This window comes from Hylobates moloch, unplaced genomic scaffold, assembly GCF_009828535.3.
Source record: "Hylobates moloch isolate HMO894 unplaced genomic scaffold, HMol_V3 SCAFFOLD_18, whole genome shotgun sequence".
Taxonomy (NCBI): Eukaryota; Metazoa; Chordata; class Mammalia; order Primates; family Hylobatidae; genus Hylobates; species Hylobates moloch.
In genome coordinates, this window is record NW_026652293.1 from 32,774,587 (window position 1) to 32,793,083 (window position 18,497).

Consider the following 18,497-nt stretch of genomic DNA (forward strand, 5'->3'; position numbering starts at 1 on the left):
TCCCCCAAATTATGTAATTATTTAGGATTCTAGAATTAGAACAATTCAGTTAGTACCATGTAAACAACTCTAATTGCTCTAAGATTAATCAGAAAAAGTCTACATATCCTGTTTTAAACTATGGTGTCCCTTTCCTTTGTCTTTTTTAGGTCTTTCTAGAATTGTTCATTTTTAGAACATATTTCTATCCTACAGCAGTGGCTTTAACTGAATTTAACATTTTTTAATCAATTCAAGTATTTGTAATTTATTTGAAAAAGGAACACAACTCATTGAATTCTGTTTTGTCAAACAAAACGTTCTGGCATCAACATTAACAGGTAAGTATTGCTTTTTTTTTTTTTAAGACAGGGTCTTACTCTGTCGCCTAGGCTGGAGTACAGTGGCGCAATTGTGCCTCACTGCAACCTTGAACTCTGGGCTCAGGCAATCCTCCCACCTCAGCTTCTGGGACTACAGACGCACACCACCACGCCCAGCTAATTTGTTTTATTTTTTGGTAGTGACAAAGTCTCACTATGCTGCCCAGACTGATATCAAACTCCTACGCTCAAGCAATCCTCTCTCCTCCACTTCCCAAAGTGCTGAGATTACAGGCGTGAGCCACCTGGCCAGGCCCTACAGGTAAGTGTTGGTTATTTTGTTTCTCTGAAACTAGAAACTTTCTACAGTGAATAAATTCAAACACCTTTCCTGACCAACAGATCCTGATTTGACATTCTGTAGAGAACACAACATAATTAATGGTACTTATTTTGTATGTCAAGGTTAACTTTGAGACAAAAAAAATTCTAATTACTTACTCTACAATGAATCTGCTGAGAGCTAATAAAAATTCTCTTTAAACAGCTCTTTGTTAATCAGAGAAATTTATAATTATACATTTTGATTCTAAAAGGTCTAAAATTAAAATGTAGACACTACTGTTCTAGCTCCAGCAACTAAAAATAAATGTAATCTTAGGTGTCACTTAGAATTTATAAAATTGAACTTATATGCACGACAATATTTGTTAATTTATCTGTACTAACAACTTGGCCTATGACAATGAAAATACTTTAAATTTCTTTTCTATATTTAAATGTTTGCTGGATTTAAAATATCAAATGTCATTAACTTTCACTTCCATTTCTGAATTATTTTAAGAAAACTTCATTTTTCATTTTCCACACTTGCCAAGTGAAAAACTGCAGGCAGCAGGAAAATTTATCTAAGAGTTTTAAAAGTTTCTTTTGTTTATATTAAATATAAATATTTTTAAAGCATAAAACGACTTAAAATTCTTATCTTCCCCAAAGTATATGGTTTCTAAGCACTCTTTAAAAATTTGTTTATAAAAGCAACATAGCACACTAGACACTAATGAGTTATCTTAAGCACAGCTTTTTAAGCGAATCAATATTTCATCATTTTACAAGTTGTGACTAATCAGTACTACGTTGCAGTGTAGTGACATACATGAGTTCTGAACCTAAAGAAAATTTCAGCGCGCGCGGGCGCACACACACACACACACACACACACACACACACACAAAGTCGGCTTTTCTTTTTAAACCATCCCACAATTCAACACCTCAGTGTGGCATTCTCTCTAAATTATCATATCCGACTAGGATTATCCAATTTTATTAGCTAACAGTTCTCATTACTTTAAAAACAGAAACAGGATATGTTCTGTTTCATCAAGTGCTACAAACATTTCGCTGCTGTAAGACTGGAGGGAAAAAATCTTTGGAAATAAAAGGTAATCTGATCCACTCGAGCTAATTACTAAATGCATGCCAACAATACACAATTCGAATTGCATTTCTGGACACAACTTAAGATCACGATAGGGCAGGTCAAATGTGTAAGGAACTACTATCAAAATGAAGAAGCAGATATACGGAATCTAAGATCTCACGCAAAAGTCATCTAAGACTTGGTAATCTTCTGAAAAGAAAATGTGTAATCAATGTTGTTAATGCAACAGTAATTCATCCCATTCAAGTACGACTAGAAATCCCGCTGATGTGCTTCTTTCAGGTCTAAACATCTCATTCTTTCGCAATCCAGATACCAACAGGAGTCTGAAACCCTTCGCAGAGGCGTGCAACACACTAGGAGAGCGCTATCTGTTTACAAATACGAATCTCAGTTACCCACGTCAAAACCGCGCATTACCACCTTTCGACTGGGGGGCGAGGGAGAGTGAAGGCGGGCGAGCAAGAAACGAAATCCACACAAACACCTCTGCCTTCTCCCTACAAGGACGAGCCCAGGGAAACATTCAGTATGTATCATATGCGTGTATACATTTATACACATTATGTAGTCACCTATGTCTAAGCAAGGGTGAAAGAAAAACGTACACATGACAGGGAATCGTAACTGGACCCAAGAGAAATGTTCAAACCAATCCCGTTAACTCAAAATCCGCCCCGCTGGTCTACAACAGGTTTCGGTCCGGGACCGGGAGCCCCAGCCACAGTGTGGAGTTCATCCCCAAAGCGCCCCAATGCCCTCCTCAGGCCGCCCAGGCCGCCGTCCCTACCTCCCTTACCTCAGCCTTCCCCTGGGACACCCGAAGCCCGTTCCAGGAAAGAAAGAAGTGTCAGGCCCCAAGGGGCGGCTGAGACGCTCTCAGGCCAGGCCCCCGACACCTGCGAAGCGCCGCACCTGGGGAGGGCGAAACGGGGGCCGCCCGGCCTTCCCGAGCACACCCCCTCGGCACCCGGCGCTGCCCCGCGGCCGGAACCTCGTACCTGCGAGGCCCGCGAGCTACAGGCGCGCGCGACGCCTCCTCATCTCAGTGGCGCCCGCTCTCCCTCCGCCTCCTGCTGCCGCCACCGTCGCCGCTGCCGCCGCTGGAGGCCGGGACACGACGAGCTCAGGACTCCACCGCCATGTCCGCCGCGCCGCGAACTGCATTGTGGGGGGGAAGGGATGGGGAGGGGGAAGAGGAGGGAGAGGGAGAGGGAGAGAAAGAGGAGGACCGACTGAGGGGAGGGGGCGAGGGAGAGCTGTAGCCGGGGGAGAGGGGGAGGGGAGAGGACAGAGCCTGTAATGGGGTCCAGGCCCGGGAGAGGAGGAGCTACGCGCGGAGGAAAGGGTTCGGGGGACCCCACAGGCACCGTTTACACCGGGGCGGGGGAGGGAGAAACAGCACTGGGGGGAGGGGTCTCGTGGTGGCCGCGAAGAAACAATGGGGAGAAGGCCGAGGTAGGAGGATCGCGCACTCACACCCACGCGGAGGGAAGGGAGCGCGCGAGAGACACTCGTTAGCTCGCGAGGAGGGGGCGGGCCGCGGGCAGAGGGGAGGAGGGAGCCACCCGAGGCTCGCAGGCAGGGGCGGGGCCACCGAGCGGAGGTCGCGAGGTCCCGCAGCCCGCCTGGGCGCCGCGAGGGAGCCGCGCTGATTCGCCCGCTTGCCGGAGTGGGTGGGGGTGGCGGGCACCCCAGTGCTGCCCCAGTCTGGTTCCTGGTCTCTGCCGAGGCCCCCCGAGCTGGAAGCCGAGCCCGAGAGCCGCCTCGGCGCCTCGCGTCCAAGGCTGCTCCCCCTGGGGAGGAAGGCCGGCCTGGAATGGGTACCGTCTGGCCTGGCACTCGGACTGGGCCCGGCCCGAGCCTCGGCGGACCCTCGGAAGCCCGAGCGGGCTTCGGAACAACTGCGGCAGGGAGCGGGACAGAGGAAGCCGCCAGGGTCGACCCCCACCCACTCACCACGGCCTCCAGCCCACAGCAGCTGGACCTTTTTTCCTTTTAAAAGGCAGTCAGTTCAGGAATGAAGGAGCTCAAAGAGAAATCTCTGGAGCACTCCATCTCCCACCCCCAAAAGTGGTTTTAGAAATCATTTCTTTAGCTGCAGGCAGGCATAAAACCAACTACCATCAATGGGGCCCCTCATCCCCTTGCTTTTAACGTATTACATTCCTCTACATAATTATTTAAAGTCACGGGCAGAACGGACTTAAGGTTTTGTTAGTTTTGTTTTTTGTTGTTTTTTTTAAGACCCCAGCCTCAGAGATTATTTAGCCAACCTCTGACCTCAAAGCTGGACAAAGCCCACAACCTCTGTGCTCTTTGCCCAGCCCTTTGAGTTTGACACATGCTAGGCAGGAAAAAGGCATAAAAAGAGTGGACGTAGAGGTGAAGGGAAGATGTTAAATCTTAAGTATCTACAAGATAGTGCCTTATAAATTTTCTTATAATGTGACTCAGGCTGGGACTGGTTAGAGGTTACAGAGGGACGCTCCACTTCACGATAGCCCTGTGAGGTACGTACTGTTGCTCCCATTTACGGATGAAAAAACTAGGGTTCAGAGTTAGTGCATTTTACTCCAATCTGGCTGATGCTACAAGGCCCAGGTACAATGGATAGAGGACTGGATTTCAAGTCAAAAGAGCCCTACCTGGTTTTGGCGTTTATCAACATGATGCCTTTGAGCAAATGTACCCTCTGAGTTTCCTCATCTGCAAATTCTTAATCTGTATCCCTGCTTCGCTTGGCTAGCCTAGAAACAAAGAAAAAATCCCTACTTCAACAGGCTGAAAGCCTAAAAGCCTATAGAGACACTAAGAAGATACCGACATGCCCTTCAATTCAGTGATATCAGTGTCCTTAGAACAAGTTCAATTGAGTAAACATTTCCTAATTAAGAGCAAAGCGTTGTTAGGTGCCTAGGGAGACAGAGACAAATCATTGATTCCTGTCTCCAAAAAGTTCACCATTGAGCAAGCAGGTGAGCTACAATAAAAGCAACAGGTCTTATTAACGAAGAGCTGGGCAAATCCAGAGGAGAGTGTGATAAATTCCACTTTGGTGAGACCTCAGTGGAAGAACTAGAAGCTGGACCTTGAAGATTTGCCTGCTGGCCGGGCGCGGTGGCTCACGCCTGTAATCCCAGCACTTTGGGAGGCCGAGGCAGGCGGATCACGAGGTCAGGAGATCGAGACCATCCTGGCTAACACGGTGAAACCCCGTCTCTACAAAAAAGTACAAAAAATTAGCCAGGCGAGGTGGCAGGCGCCTGTAGTCCCAGCTACTCAGGAGGCTGAGGCAGGAGAATGGCATGAACCCCAGGGGGCGGAGCCTGCAGTGAGCCGAGATCGCGCCACTGCACTCCAGCCTGGGTGACAGCGAGACTCCGTCTCAACAAAAAAAAAAAAAAAAAAAGATTTGCCTGCTGTGTGCCAGACACATGTCTGTGATTCAGAGGACAACATTGAGTCGGGAGTGTGCAGAAGATAATGAGTCTGGAAAAGAAAACTGGGGCCAGACTGAGAATTTCAGTGCCTCTCTGCCCTTATCCCCGCCAGATAACTCTCTTCTACTACCTTGCTTATTCCCCAATACCCAGCTCAACCTCTACCTTCTTTGTTAAATCTTCCTGATTACCACCCCTCCTCTGCACTCCACTGAATGTGATCCCTCTATTCTCTGAATTCCGTGACCCCAATAGATTGTACACTTCAGCACAGATACTTACAAGGTATTCCTTCTGATACCTACATACTTGTCGAGTTGAAAATTTTGGCAACTATAATTTTGTTTATCATCACAGCTAGAGCAAGTATGGTTCTGACACAAAGAATAAGGAAATTTATGGAGTATAAGGTTTAATTCATGCCCAGGGTCATACAGTAAGTCACAGGCTGGACTAGAATGCCAGCCCTGTATTCTTTCCATTGAACCACAGGTTTTTGAGATATAAAATGGTAAATGTCTGATTTCTATGTAAAAATACTCTGAGGAATTACACTTTCAAGGGAAATCTCATGATTGTGGTTAAGCCTCCAGTCTGGAAGTTCTGAAAACTTAGTTTCATCCAAACCCGGGTGAAAATAACTTGCAGCAAAAATCTTATTTCATTGTATTTCATGAGGAATATAATTACTCAGCAGATCATATTCATATTCTGTTGTCTTCCTAGGTGAATAAGAAAACTTAGTAAAAAACTAATAATATTGAATGAAAAGGTGACTTGGTAAGTAAAATTATAACAAGAAAGGTGCCTAGTCCCAGCACTTTGGGAGGCCGAGGTGGGCAGATCATTTGAGGTCAGGAGTTCAAGACCAGCCTGGCCAACATGGTGAAACCCCGTCTCTACTAAAAATACAAAAATTAGCCAGGCATGGTGGTGGGTGCCTGTAATCCCAGCTACTCACTCGGGAGGTTGAGGCAGGAGAATCACTTGAACCCGGGAGGCAGAGGTTGCAGTGAGCCGAGATCATGCCTCTGCACTCCAGTCTGGGTGACAGAACAGGACTCCATTTCAAGAAAAAAGAAAGGTGCCTAAGTCTGTTCAAACCAAGTTTTGCTGTTTGATCATAAAGGGCCCTGTATGCCATTGGAAAAAAAGCAGGCTTTATATTGTAGTAATTGGGGAATCACTGATCACTTACGCAGAGATAAATACAATCAGACCTGCTACGCTGTTTCTGTGAGCCCCATTTTTTTTCCTGTGTACTTGATTTCTCCAAGGAGAGAGACTATAGGCCCTGGATGATAATGATATCTAGTGAAAAACAGGCATCACCCCCATGATGTGCTCCTAACCAAGTCTCCTTTACCTTTGTATTTTCAGCACCCAGCATAATCCTGACACATAGAAAGCACTCAGAAATTGCTTGTTGACACTCTAAGTTGTCTGTAAAGCATAAGATATGGTCAGTGTTTAAAATTTTTGTGATTCTTGCAAAGATCATGACAATACCAGAGCTCTTAAGGTGTGTGCTCACCTCAAGATAGCGTAAAGGATTTACTTCTCTTTGTCTGTTTGCATTCTTAAAAGTCAATGAGATGAAAATGTGTAAAAATGCCTATTTCATGGTAAACGTTCCACACAAATGAATTTCCTTTCTTCTTAAAATGTAGTTTCTTCTCATCTGCCCCATTTGGACTTCATGTGTCCTTAGACTCACATGTGTGTACTTGCTACCTGTTGATTCCATTTCATCTGTCCTGAGGATTCTATGTGTGGAATTTTAAACTACAGCCACACCCTGTAGCTTACTTCATTGAAACATTAGAAAGTCAGTTTTTCTTAAGATGGCATTTTTTTAAGTGAATAAGATTTTAGAATTTAAAGGGACATTAGCGTTCATAAAGTTAGAGCTATCAAGAACATATATACATGGCAGAAGATGATGCTATAAAGTTAGACTAGGACCGCATCATTTTTAAAAAAGCAAGTTTTTATTCCGAAGTTAATGGGCAATCACGGAACATCTATAAACAAGGAGAGAGATGTTCAGACTTGCCTTATACAGCAGGTGTTCATCTGACTTCTGTTTGTACATGCGTAGCTATAGAGAGCTCATTCCTTACCAAATCTGCCTATTCTAGGAAATAGAAGTACTTCCTCAACAGAGCTGAACTTTTCCTTCCGTGATACATATTTGTTGGTAATCCTGGCCTTAGGAATAACATCAGCCTTCTTTATACATAAAAACAAGGGAGCCAGGCATGATGGCTCACACCTGTAATCCCAGCAATTTGGGAGGCTGAGGCAAGAGGATCAAGGCCAGGAGCTTGAGACCAGCCTGGGCAACATGGTGAGACCCCATCTTAAAAAAAATAAAATTTGGCTGGGCACCATGGCTCACACCTATAATCACAGCACTTTGGGAGGCCAAAGCAGTTGGATCACTTGGCAATCAGGAGTTCAAGACCAGCCTGGCAAACATGGTTAAAATTCCATCTCTACTAAAAAATACAGAAGTTAGCTGGGCATAGCACATGGCTGTAGTCCCAGCTACTCGGGAGGCTGAGACAGGAGAATCACTTGAACCCGGGAGGTAGAGGTTGCAGTGGTCTGAGATCATGCCACTGCCCTCCAGCCTGGATGACAGAGGGAGACTCTGTCTCAAAAAAATAAATTAATTAAATAAAATTAAAAATTTAAACAGGAATGGTGGTGCATGTCTGTAGTCCTAGCTACTTGAGAGACTGAGTTGGGAGAATCACTTGAGCCCAGGGAGTGGAGGCTTCAGTGAGTTATGAATGTGCCTCTGCACTCCAGGCTGGGTGACAGAGTGAGACCCTGACTCTTAAATGTAAAAAGAAAGAAAAAGGTGTGAGCCAGATGAACTAGGTCAGGAAAGGAGTCTAAAAATCCATAATTCTTTCTTATTTTATTTTTTTGAGACGGAATCTCGCTCTGTTGCCTAGGCTGGAGTGCAGTGGCATGATCTCGGCTCACTGCAACCTCTGCCTCCCGGGTTCAAGCGGTTCTCTTGCCTCAGTCTTCCGAGTAGCTGGGACTACAGGCGCACGCCACCACGCCCAGCTAATTTTTGTATTTTTAGTAGAGACAGGGTTTCACCATGTTGGCCAGGCTGGTCTCAAACTCTTGACCTTAGGTGATCTGCCCACCTCAGCCTCCCAAAGTGCTGGGATTACAGGTATAAGCCACTTCACCCGGCCAATTCTTTTTTATTTATTTTGAGACAGGGTCTCACTCTGTCACCCAAGCTGGAGTGCAATGGGATGATCACAGTTCATTACACCCTTGACCTCCTGGGCTCAAGCTATCCTCCTACCTCAGCCCCCCAAGTGGCTGGGACTACAGGCACACACCACCATGCCTGGCTAATTTTTTATTTTTTGTAGAGGTGGGGGGGTCTCACCATGTTGCCCAGGCTGGTCTCAAACCCCTGGACTCAAGTGATCCTTCAGCCACAGCCTCCCAAAGTGCTGGGATTACAGGCATAAGCCACCTCACCTGGCTCTAAATATCTATAATTCTGACATGAACTTCCTTTAAGTCAGCTAATTTACCTCCCTCAAAGTCAAATCTCTCCCCTTTTTCTCTGAAACAAAAATGAGATCCAACTCCATTCTAAACAATGTCCCTCTGACCAATTCTAATGTATTAGAACAGTCTGCACTCTGGTGCACCTTTATGCCCTACAAAATGTAATGCCCTCTCTCCGGAAATAAATCGTCACATATGTGGTCAAATGATTTTCAACAAGGATGCCAAGACTATTCAATGGATAAGAGACAGTCTTTTCAGTAAATGGTGCTGGGAGAATGGAATACCCAGATGCAAAAGAATGAACTTGGGCCCTGACCTTAGACGATATACAGAAATTAACTCAAATGGATCATAAGACCTAAAACTATAAAACTCTTAGAATAAAACATAGGACAAGAGCTTCACAACATTGGATTTGGCAATGATTTCTTGGATATGACGCCAAAGGCACAGGCAACAAAAGAAAAACTGTATGAAAATGTAAAACATTTGTTTGTCAAAAGACACTATCAGAACTGGGGACACTGGCATGCACCCGTAGTCACCACTACTCAAGAGGCCGAGGTGAGAGGATGGCTTGAGTCCAGGAATCAGACTGGGCAACAGAACAAGAGTCAGGAAGGGAAAGAAGAAAAGAAAAAACAAAGATATGATCAACAGAGTAAAAAGGCAACCCGCAGGATGGGAGAAAATATTTGTAACTCAGAAACCAAAAAAACTCAATTGAAAAATGTCTAAGTAACTTGAACAGATATTTCTCCAAAAAAGACATATCACTAATCATAAAGGAAATGTAAATCAAAACTACAATGAGATCCCACTTCACACCCATTAGGATGGCTATGGAAACAAAAAGTTGAAGACCAGCTTGGGCAAGATAGGGAGACCCCGTCTCTACCAAAACACAGAAAATAATAAGAGTTGTTATGAATGTGGAGAAATTGGAACCTTTGTACACTCATGGTGGAAATGTAAAATGATAGTCACTGTGGAAAACAGTATAGTGGTTCCTCTAAAAATTAAAAATAGAATTACCGGCTGGGTGTGGTGGCTCACACCTGTAATCCCAGCATTTTGGGAGGACGAAACAGGCAGGCAGATCACTTGAGTTCAGGAGTTTGAGACCAGACTGGCCAACATGGTGAAACGCTGTCTCTACTAATAATACAAAAATTAGCCAGGTGTGTGGCACGCGACTGTAGTCCCAGCTAGTTGGGAGGCTGGGGCATGAGAATCACTTGAACCTGGGAGGTGGAGGATGCAGTGAGCTGAGATTGCACCACTGCACTCCAGCCTGGGCAAAAAAAAAAGACTTAACATGCGATCCAGCAGTTTCACTTCTGGGTACGTACACAAGATAATTGAAAGCATGGTCTCAAAGAGATATGTGTACATCTGTGTTCATAGGAGAATTATTCACAATAGCTAAAATGTGGAAACAATCCCAAATGTCCATTGGTGTATGAATGGATAAACAAAATGTGGTATATCCATACAACGGAATGTTATTCAGTCTTAAAAAGGAAGGAAATTCCGCAATATACCACAACATGGATGAACATTGGGGATGTTATGGTAAGTGAAATAAGCCAATCACAAAAAGACATATACTGTATGATTCCACTTTTATGAGGTGATGAGAGTAGTCAAAATCATAGACACAGAAAGTAGGTTGGTAGTTGCCAGAGGCTGTGGGAGGGGAGACTAGGGAGTTATCATTTAACTGGCATAGAGTTTCGGTTTTATCGGATGAAGAAAGTGGGCTGGGTGCAGTGGCTCATGCCTATAATCCCAGCACTTTGGGAGGCTGACGCGGGTGGGTCTTTTGAGGCCAGGAGTTCAAGACCAGTCTGGGCAACATAGTAAGACCGCATCTCTACAAAAAAATTTTTTTAAATAAGCCAGTCACGCTGGCGTGCACCTGTAGCCCCAGCTACTCGGGAGGCTGAGGCACATGGATCCCCTGAGCCCAGGAGTTGGGGCTGCAGTAAGTTCTGATTGTGCCACTGTCCTCCAGCCTGTATGACAGAGCAAGACCCTGCCTCTAAAAAAAAATCATTTAAAAAATCCTGGAGATGGATGATGGTGATGGTTGCACAACAATATGGATATACTTGACATCATTGAACTGTACACTTTAAAATGATTAATATAGTAAATTTTTTTTTGAGACAGAGTTACACTCTTGTCACCTAAGCTGGAGTGCAGTGGCATGATCTCAGCTCACTGCAACCTCTGCCTCCTGGGTTCAAGCGATTCTCCTGCCTAAGTAGCTGGGATTACAGGCATGTGACACCACACCTGGCTAATTTTGTATTTTTAGCAGAGATGGGGTTTCACCATGTTGGCCAGGCTGGTCTTGAACTCCTGACCTCAGGTGATCCGCCTACTTCGGCCTCTCAAAGTGCTGGGATTATAGGCGTTAGCCACTGCACCCGGCCAACATAGTAAATTTTATGTTATGTATATTTCTACCACTTTTTTTTGAGGCAGGGTATTGCCGTGTCATCCAGACAGAGGCACAATCACAGCGCATTGCAGCCTCGATCTCCCAGCCTCCAGCCATCCTCTCACCTCAATTTTTAAATTTTTTGGATAGAAGACAAGGTCTCACTATATTGCCCAGGTTGGTCTTGAACTTCTGGGCTCAAGCAATCCTCTGGCCTCAGCCTCCCAAAGTGCTGGGATTACAGGCATGAGCCACTGCACTTGGCCCTTACCACAATTTTTTAAATTAGAGGACAATGTTATGCAGTCTGATGAGTTCTGGAGCTATAAAGTTCTTTCCCATCAAGGATCTCTCAGAAATATAAACAGATAATAATATAACTGCCACAATAAGGATATGTATAAAGTATTATGAGTACATAAATAAGAGATAATTGATTTTGCCGGGGAGAGAATAACTTTAGTAGCGAAAGAATGATCAACAAAAATTTGGGGCCGGGTGCGATGGCTCATACCTGTAATCCCAGCACTTTGGGAGGCCAAGGCAGGCAGATCGCTTCAGTCCAAGAGTTCGAGACCAGCCTGGGCAACATGGTGAAACCCCATCTCTACTAAAAATACAAAAAATTAGCCAGGCACATAGTGGCATGTGCCTGTGGTCCCAGCTACTCAGGAGGCTGAGGTGGGAGGATCATTTGAGCCCAGGAAGGAGAGGCTGCAGTGAGCCAAGATGGTACCACTGCACTCCAGCCTGGGTGACAGAGTGAGATCCTGTCTCAAAAAAAGAAAAAAAAAAGATAGTAAAAGACATTTGAGTCTTGAAGAGTGAGTGGACTTAGCCAGGTAGGGGAAACAGCATTCAAGACACAGAAGAGAAAAGCGGCAGGGCACAATTCAGGAAACTGCAGATAGTTGGCATCTAGGGGTGGAGGGGCAAGGTATAGGAAATGGTACTGAGGAGATGAGTGGGGCAAGATCATGAGGCCAGTAATACCATGCTAAGCACTTATGCTTAACTGGAAAGGTAGTCCTTCAAGGGTCTTACCCAGGATAATGATGTAGTTATATTTGGATATTTATACTGTTTTCTTCTGGAGAGGAAACAGCAGTGTGTGGAAAAGAATAAAAGAGCCAAACTGAAAGCAAGGGAAACAGTAAGGGATTATTGCAGAAAATCAGGTGAGAGATTATATAAATAGGAGCAGTAGGCCAGCACAGTGGCTCACCCCTGTAATCCCAGCACTTTGGGAGGCCGAGGTGGGTGGATCACTTAAGGTCAGGAGTTGGAGACCAGCCTGGCCAACATGGTGAAACCCCATCTCCACTAAAAATACAAAATTAGCCAGGCATGGTGGTGTGCACCTGTAATCCCAGCTACTTGGGAAGCTGTGGCACAAGAATCGCTTGAACCCAGGAGGCAGAGGTTGCAGTGAGCCGAGATCACACCACTGCATTCAAAACAAACAAACAAAAAAAGAAGCAGTAGGAGTGGGAAAAGGGGCAGATTAGAGAGATATTAGTGATAGAATCAGTTAAGACAAATAATTTATTAAATGTGTTGTGGGTGGTGGAGATGATAGTTTTCATGTAGAAGAGGTCATTCTCAGGCCGGGCGCGGTGGCTCACGCTTGTAATCCCAGCACTTTGGGAGGCCGAGGCGGGTGGATCACGAGGTCAGGAGATCGAGACCACAGTGAAACCCCGTCTCTACTGAAAATACAAAAAAATTAGCTGGGCGTGGTGGCGGGCGCCTGTAGTCCCAGCTACTCGGAGAGGCTGAGGCAGGAGAATGGCGTGAACCCGGGAGGCGGAGCTTGCAGTGAGCCGAGATCGCACCACTGCACTCCAGTCTGGGTGACAGAGCAAGACCCTGTCTCAAAAAAAAAAAAAAAAAAGAGGTCATTCTCCTCCAGGGAGATTTCACTAGTACCAACTAGTTATTTCAGTTCTGAATAACTAGTAGTGGCTGCTGGTGTGCAGTTTAGAAAAAGAGCCTAAAGCCCAACCTAGGCACAATGAGAAAAAATAGTGAATTAGTAATGTCTACAATGGATGCAGAATGGGAGAGCATTGACACATGACAAATACTTAACACTCCTATTCTCAGGCAGGAGAAACTTAAAAAGGTACTGTGTTTTGGTGAATACATATGGTGTGTTTCCATTTTTTGAAATTCAAGAACAGGAAAAATTAATCTTTGTTGATAGAAGTCAGAATAGTGATTATCTCTGTGGAGGTATAGATATGGACAGGAAAAGATATGGGAGCCTTCTAGAGAGTTGGAAATTAACTAGATCTTACTGAGTCACAGTTACACATGTGTATACTTATGTGACCATCCACTGAGTTATACACTGAAATTTTATACTCCTCACTGTACAAATGTTTTATGTGAATAAAAACGTGAAAAATGGGCCGGACATGGTGGCTCATGCCTGTAATCCCAGCACTTTGAGAGGCTGAGGCAGGTGGATCACTTGAGGTCAGGAGTTTGACACCAGCCTGGCCAACATAGTGAAACTCCGTCTCTACTAAAAATACAAAAATTAGCCGAGTGTGGTGGTGCAGGCCTGTAGTCTCAGCTACTTGAGAGGCTGAGGTGGGAGAATCACTTGAACCCAGGAACCAGAGGTTGCAGTGAGCCAAGATCATGCCATGCACTCCAGCCTGGGCGACAGGGCAAGACTTCATCTAAAAAAAAAAGTGAAAAATGTTAATAGTTAATATATGTTAAACATATAATAAATGTTTAAGGAATGGCAAGTAGTCTGATATCACATACAGAGAGGAAGAAAAAATGGTTTGCAGACAACTGGGAGATAAAGTTGGAGAGATGGAATGACAATGATTGTAAAAGGGCCGGTACAGTGGCTCACGCCTGTAATCCTAGCACTTTGGAAGGCTGAGGTGGGCAGATCACCTGAGGTCAGGAGTTTGAGACCAGCCTGGCCAACATGGTGAAACCCTGTCTCTACGGAAAATAAAAAAATTAGCCGGGTGTGGTGGTAGGCGCCTGTAATCCCAGCTACTCAGGAGGCTGAGGCAGGAGAATCACTTGAACCCAGGAGGTGGAGGTAACAGTCAGCACTCCAGCCTCGGCGACAGAGTGAGACTCCGTCTCAAAAAAAAAAAAAAAGTCTTGGGAGCCATATTAAGTCACTTGGACTTGATCCTGCAAACATTTGGGGAGCATTCAAAGTTTTGAAGTAGGGGAAATATGTGCTTGTATCTCTGTTTTGGAAAATAAACTGGGGGCAGTGCAGAGTCGGCTTTGAAGGGAGGAAGATGGAGAACAGATTCTCTGACCCAGATAGGATCTCAAACCCCATATCTTGTTGGCTAGAGGAATATCAGTTTTATATTCATCCTTGGAAATCATGAAAGGGAAGAAAATTCAATAGTTATCTATGAAAGCACTTGATGAGTGACTTCAGTAAACTTCAAATATTTTTATTTAAAATAACATAACCACATTGCAAAATTTTGAACCTATAGAAAAATGACATAAACTACCCACAATCCCACCATAGTGCTATTTGGTATTCTGGATTTCCTACCATTCTGTTTTTTCTTTTTATTTTAACAGCTCTTCAAGATGAGGCAGCTGGCCTATGCTGATAGGAGAGTACAATGGTCTAGGTCAGATCTGGAGAGACATAACCAAAAGTAGTCAGTAAGCTTATTTTGGCAGGAGCAAGACAAAATTTAAATAAAAACCAAGTCAGAAATATGTGTCAAAATGAGCAAGCAGGCCGGGCACAGTGGTCCTGCCTGTAATCCCAACACTTCGGGAAGCCAAGGCGGGAGGATTGCTTGAGCCTAGGAGTTTGAGACCAGCTTGGGCAACATAGTGAGACCCAGTCTCTAAATACAAATTTAAAAAATTAGCCAGGTGTAGTGGCACACCCCTATAGTTTAAGCTACTCCAGAGGCTGAGGCGGGAGGATCACTTGAGCCTAGGAGTTCATTACAGTGAGCTATGATTGCACCACTACACTTCAGTCTGGGCCACAAAGTGAGACCCTGTCTCAAGGGGGGAAAAAAAAGAAGGAAGCAAAGAGCAAAGATACAAAGGTGGAAAAGTTCGAGAGTGCCATAGAAAGGGCCAGGGAAGTAGAGAAGATTAATATATACAAAACATAGAAAGAATGGCTAAGACCTAGTATTTGCTAGCACAACAGGGTGACTATAGTCAAAATAATTTAATTGTACATTTAAAAATAACTAAAAGAGTAAAATTGGATTGTTTGTAACACAAAGGATAAATGCTTGAGGTGATAGATACCCCATTTACCCGGTGTGATTATTATACATTGCATGCCTGTATCGAAATATTTCATGTAACTCACAAATATATACCCCTACTATGTACTCACAAAAATTAAAAATTAGTGCTATAGGCTAGCCAGGCATGGTAGCATGTGCCTGTAGTCCCAGCTACTCAGGAGACTGAGGCAAGAGGATCCCTTGAACCTAGGAGTTTGAGGCTGCAGTGAGAATTGTGATTGTGCACTGCACTCCAGCCTGTTTGACAGAGCAAGACTCCATCTCTAAAAATAAAACAGAGTGCTATAGGCTGAATGTTGGTGTCCCCCCAAAATTTGTATTTTAGAACCTAATACCCAATGAGATAGTATTAAGAGATGGGGTCTTTTGGGAAGTGATTAAGTCATGAAGGTGTCATCCTCATGAATGGGATTAGTGTCCTTATAAAGGGAGATGGAAGGAAACTGTCTTGCCCCTTTCACCATGTGAAGGTGCAGCAAGAAAGTGCCATCTTTGAAGCAGAGAGTAAGGCTTCTTCAGACACTGAATCCGCTGGCACGTTGACCTTGGACTCTATGGCCTCCAGAACTGTGAGCAATACATTTCTATTGTTTATAATACCCAGACTAAGGTATTTTGTTGCAGCAGCCAAACAGACTAAGACAGAGAGCTAGCCACGGCAGATGATATAGTTTGGCTCTATGTCCCCACCCAAATCTCACCTTGAATTGTAGTTCCCATAATCCCATGTGTCATGGGAGGGACCCAGTGGGAGGTAATCGAATCATGGAGGCAGTTACCTTCATGCTGTTCTTGTGACAGTGAGTGATTTCTCACGAGATCTGATGGTTTTATAAGGAGCTTTTCCCTGTTTTGCTTGGCACTTCTCCTTGCTGCTGCCATGTGAAGAAGGATTTGCTTCCCCTTCCTCCATGACTGTAAGTTTCCTGAGGCCTCCCCGGCCATGCTGAACTGTGAGTCAATTAAACCTCTTTCCTGGCCTGACGCGGTGGCTCACACCTGTAATCCCAGCACTTTGGGAGGCCGAGGCAGGCAGATCATGAGGTTAGGAGATCGAGACCATCCTGGCCAACATGGTGAAACCCCATCTCTACTAAAAAATATATATATAAAAAATTAGCCAGGCATGGTGGCATGCACCTGTAGTCCCGGCTATTTGGGAGGCTGAGGCAGGGGAATGGCTTGAACCTGGGAGGTGGAGGTGGCAGTGAGCCAAGATTGCGCCACTGTACTCCAGCTTGGTGACAGAGCAAGACTCCATCTAAAATAAAATGAATTTTTTTAAAAAATCTCTTTCCTTTATAAATTAGTCACAGGTATGTCTTTATTAGCAGTGTGAGAACAGACTCATACAGCAAGAATGGCAATATGTGTAGGGAAATTCCTTTTACTGGGTGCCTACTGCATGCTGTGGGGCTGAGTATGATTGCTTAAAGGTGCTAAACTGGATGGCTGTAATCATAATTATTTTGGCCTCTTTTCATTTCACCTTAAATCATAAGCATTTTTCATGTTGTTCTATAGCTTTCATAAATACCTGTTTTTCCAGAGGTTAAATTTCATTTTATTCCTTTTAACACTTTTTTTGTTTTCTTTTCGTTAGCCTTTTACTCCTAAATCTTTTGTAAAATTATTTTTAACTTATAGCAATGCAAGAATATAAAATTTTAAAATTTATTATTATTATTGTTATTTTGAGACAGAGTCTCGCTCTGTCACCCAGGCTGGAGTGCAGTGGCACCATCTTGGCTCACTGCAACCTCCGTCTCCCAGATTCAAGTGACTCTCGTGCTTCAGTCTCCCGAGTAGCTGGGATTACAGGTATGCACCACCACGCCTGGCTAATTTTTGTATTTTTAATAGAAACGGGGTTTCACTATGTTGGCCAGGCTAGTCTCGAATGCCTGGCTTCAAGTGATCCATCTGTCTTGCCTCCCAAAGTGCTGGGAATATAGACATGAGCCACTGTGCCCGGCCTAAAAAAATTATTTTTAGCAAAATGACTTTTATGTGTGTAAACGTTTAGTTGCCTGATGTTTTTAAACTTTTAAAATTAAACTTTTTTCTGATTATAATAGTATTAAAGATCTTTTACAGAAAATCTGGAAAACATAGGAAAACATAAAGAAAAAATAATGATAACAATAATCTGTAACTCCATTATTTTAAGACCACCAATTTAAATAACTTTTTGGCATATTTCCTTCCAGTCTTTTTTTAATGCCTTTTAACATGGTTGAGATCATATTTTGTCTATAATTTTTTACTTAATATTTTGCTGTATTTTCCCATATCCTTAAGAATGTTTTACAAATACAGTTTTAGCATCTGCAAAATACTACATTAAGAGAAGGTGCCAGAGTTTGCTTAACCAGTCCCTTATTGTTGGGCATTTAAGTTACTTCTAATTTTCTGCTATTATAAATAATGCTTTTTGCATAAATGCATAAAGCACTATAAGGTTATTTCCTCAGGGAAAATTCTCAGATGTGGGATTTCTATATCAAGTAGTGTGAAAATTTAAAAGGTTCCTGATATGCACTGCCAAATTGCTTTTTAAGAGGTTCGTACTAAATTCCACTTACACTATTATGTGGGAGAGAAAACCAACTAAACATTCTTAAGCTTTAAAAATGATAAGCTTCTCAGAATCTCTGGGCAAGGGCTATAGCATCCACACATGTATTTTCCTTTGAAAACTAAATATTGCCTGGTAGCATAAAGTCTCAGATTTTGCAGGGAGGGTTTCACACACTTTACTTCCCTTGACATCCCCAAGAACCCAAGAAACATACCTTTTAGTCAGCTAAGTACCTCCACCTTGCAAGCCAACAATATTTTAAAGAGAAATTTTCTTAAGGTTATACAACATCAACAAACTGTCTTGCTGGGTGTCTCTGAAGTTCCACAGAAAATAAGATCACTCACAGCTTTGGAGGAAGGACTTCTAAGGGATCCCTGAAGGGATCGTCAGTTCTAGCAGATTTAGAGCTGCAGCTCTAAATTTTTCTTGTTTGGA

The 18,497-nt window shown here is 43.8% G+C and overlaps 1 protein-coding gene across 12 annotated transcripts in view; it reads right to left on the reverse strand.

Moving 5' to 3' along the window:
• The window catches only part of TUT4 (terminal uridylyl transferase 4), a 132,488-nt gene extending 129,290 nt beyond the window's left edge, over positions 1 to 3,198 (reverse strand). For 7 of the 12 annotated variants that reach the window (XM_058430351.1, XM_058430347.1, XM_058430350.1 and 4 more), the window contains exon 1: positions 2,747 to 3,197. The gene's annotated coding sequence lies outside the window, so the exon portion shown is untranslated. Of the gene's footprint in view, positions 1 to 2,544; positions 2,657 to 2,746 lie in introns of those variants that run through there. The other 5 variants (XM_058430352.1, XM_058430346.1, XM_058430344.1 and 2 more) reach the window with 3 other exon arrangements.
• Between the last annotated feature and the right edge of the window lie 15,299 nt (positions 3,199 to 18,497).